The 2,422-nt window shown below is 45.5% G+C and overlaps 1 pseudogene; it reads left to right on the top strand.

The window, feature by feature from the left end:
- The window catches only part of LOC112069108 (sushi, von Willebrand factor type A, EGF and pentraxin domain-containing protein 1-like), a 115,095-nt pseudogene that overhangs the window by 73,879 nt on the left and 38,794 nt on the right, over nucleotides 1-2,422 (top strand).

The raw sequence follows: 2,422 nt of genomic DNA, 5'->3' as shown, positions 1-2,422 counted from the left end.
TTCCTTGGATTTTTGTTTTAGATTCCGTCTCTCATAGTTGAAAAATTACAGACCTCTACATGCTTTGTAAGTATGAAAACCTGCAAAATCGGCATTGTATAATACTTGTTCTCCCCACTGTTATATAGAAATTCCATCCACATCTTGCAGACAGTTTGCTCTGTACATCTAGCCAACACATAACATCAGAGTAAAAAAGGAGGTAAAATACTTCGGTGCTGGAGTCATCATTTTTCAGACGTCAGTTGCATCGGTCCATAAAACAACAACATGCAGCACCGAAGCCATCTATGCAGCGTCCCAAATGGCACCCTATTCCGTATATAGTCCTATGGGCCCTGTTCAAAAGTAGTGCACAATAAAGGGAATAGTGTACCATTGGGACACAGCCTATGTTAGAACCTAGACGGTGGTAAATCTGTCCTGTTAGACAGAGAGAGGGATAAGGTTGTCAGACATTCATCCCAAATGGCACCCTATTCCCATTATAGTGCACTACTTTTGACCAGTGCCCATAGGACTATATAGGACTAGGGTGTAATTTGGGACGGATCCAGTGTGAGCCATGGCAGCCAGTGCATGTTATCAAGCCTGCCGTTTGTCTGTTTTACTGACTCTCCCTCTCCAAGTCTACTCCTCGCCGCTGCCAACCCCAACTCAAGCATCAGCCCCTCAGCCCCATAGCTTCCACTCCAGCCATTGAGTCCATTGCACCAGGCAAGCTCAATCGAGTGTAGTTAACATTTTTGAAAGTGTTCAAATGCTATTTGAACCCAGGTCTGCTTTCTCTACCTCTGCCAACCTCTGGACCAAACACCATCCTCAGCCATGTGTGAAAAACATCTGGCCCACAATGCTCTTTGATTGGTTCCTGCTTCTCAGAAAGAACAAACAATGGCTCAGCCAAARCTGCTCCCTTTGTCATTATTTATGTATGAGGCAGATAAGCATGTCTAGCCCTAGCTTAGAGTACATGACATTTCCACCAGATTCATCAACACAGATGTGTTTATACAGTAGTAGGCCAATTTACGGTAATCTACTCTGTTATCAGGATTGGAGTAAACTACAGTTATCAGTAAAATGACTCAGGAATGTTTTTTCCCACCAGTATATTGACCTCTTCCAGTGGCCTTTGGTTTGATTAATTGGTTTGCTTATATCACAAAATCTCTCTCTCTCCTCTCTATCTCCTCTCTATCTCCTCTCTCTCCCCTCTCGCTTTCCCTCTCCTATCTCATCACCCCTCGCTCCTCTTTTAGTGAGTTGATCCAACCCTCCACTCATTCCCTCTCTTCTCCACCTCTCCTTTCTTTCCATCTCTCCTCTCTCCTTTTCTATGGACAAGCAAGAAGTTTATGAAATTATGAAAATATTTACAAATATCCTCGGGTGACCTTTGACCTCTGCGTCGACCCTTGTCTCCCCTCAGACCTGCCGACAGGAAGTTACATCCAGGAGGACCTATCCCGCTGCTCGTCTCTGTGCGAGGCAGGTTCGGACTGCTGTGACATCATGGCCAGCTGCAAGTGTGGCACCCACACGGGCCAGTACGACTGTATCTGTGAGAAGGGCCACTACGGCAATGGGCTGCAGCAAGAGTGCACAGGTAGGTCACAGATGTAGGGGAATGTGCCCAGTATGGACCATAGACATAGAGCAGTTTTATATCTATGGTAAGGACAGCCATGTCAACTCTATTCTTGTTGCCTCGTGAATAAAAATGTAAGCATAAAATTACTTAAAAAATAACTTTTTGGAGTGTGGACCCTCTACAATGTGTCTAATGGTTTCATCTTGGTGTATGCACCAGTTCTGTGCACAGTGGTTTCAAGAACTGTTGTCAATAAGGACATCGCTGTTGTCTTTGGAGAGTGACTGAATGTGGTGATGGATGGTGAAGATAACGGTGTGATTTCAGAGGGTTTCAGCCTGGGCTATCTGACTATTTCACCTCTGAAAACAGACCACTTAGCCCCATGATGCCTGTCAATCAAATTCAATCAAATGTATTCTATACAGTGCCCTGTAAGCTCACAGTGAAAGGACAAATAACCAAGTGTCATTGATTCACTAAGGAGGCTGTGTAGCCAGTCAGTGCTGAGATCCTGATCAACAAATACAGGATTTCCCCAAGGTGTAGGAGCTGACCTTGGAGCCGTGTGTGTGTGTGTGTGTGTGTGTGTGTGTGTGTGTGTTGTGTGTGTGTGTGTGTGTGTGTGTGTGTGTGTTGTGTGTGTGTTGGTGTGTTGTGGTGTGTGTGTGTGTGTGTGTGTGTGTGTGTGTGTGTGTGCTGTGTGTGTGTGTGTGTGTGTGTGTGTGTGTGTGTGTGTGTGTGTGTGACGATCGATCCTAGACCTATCCGTGTGTAGAGAGGCCTGGCGGGGGTTGTGACAGACAGTGATGTGTGTTTGTGGCATTG

The sequence above is a fragment of the Salvelinus sp. IW2-2015 genome, unplaced genomic scaffold, assembly GCF_002910315.2.
Source record: "Salvelinus sp. IW2-2015 unplaced genomic scaffold, ASM291031v2 Un_scaffold910, whole genome shotgun sequence".
NCBI lineage: Eukaryota > Metazoa > Chordata > Actinopteri > Salmoniformes > Salmonidae > Salvelinus > Salvelinus sp. IW2-2015.
This window is presented reverse-complemented; position numbering and strand designations above follow the sequence as displayed.